Source organism: Zingiber officinale, chromosome 3B (assembly GCF_018446385.1).
Source record: "Zingiber officinale cultivar Zhangliang chromosome 3B, Zo_v1.1, whole genome shotgun sequence".
NCBI lineage: Eukaryota > Viridiplantae > Streptophyta > Magnoliopsida > Zingiberales > Zingiberaceae > Zingiber > Zingiber officinale.
Window position 1 is genome coordinate 69,496,561 of NC_055991.1, and position 561 is coordinate 69,497,121.

General features: G+C 34.6%; 1 non-coding gene across 1 annotated transcript; it reads left to right on the forward strand.

The window, feature by feature from the left end:
- The first annotated feature begins 202 nt into the window (after positions 1–202).
- On the forward strand, positions 203–310 carry LOC121968843. The gene has a single exon (XR_006108373.1). It is a non-coding gene; the product is annotated as a small nucleolar RNA R71 (small nucleolar RNA).
- The last annotated feature ends 251 nt before the right edge of the window (positions 311–561 follow it).

Genomic DNA, 561 nt, shown 5'->3' on the forward strand with positions numbered 1-561 from the left:
TCAATGTGATTCTTAAATGTTTATACAAAAAACTAGACTTTTAGTATACACTCTAACAGATTTAGTGCCACACTTTTAATAATTTATTCAACTTTATCCAGGCTTTTATTCATTAGTGCCCTTCTAGCAGAAGAGTCGAGGGACACTTTTGGTATGGTAATTGATACCATTATATAATGTGTGGATGACTAACCATTTCTCAAGTCCATGGTGAGGGCAAAGTCTAAGCATATTCTTGAATCTATTCCAAGCTTCATTTAGAGATTCTGAGTCAATTTGTCTAAAATCAGCAATCAAATTTCATACGTGTATGGTTTTGCGTGGAGGATAGAATTTGTCAAGGAATATTCTTCACACTACTCCCATTTTGTGATACTATTCGTAGGCATAGAAGTGAGCCACAACTTGGCTCTATCCCTTAGAGCAAACCTGAATAGCATTAATCTAACTACTTCCAATGGGACTCCATTCATTTTCATTGTACCGTATATTTCATAAAAGACTTCCAAGTGTTAGTTTAATCTTCATGTGGTCCACCTCTGAATTGATTTTATAAACCAT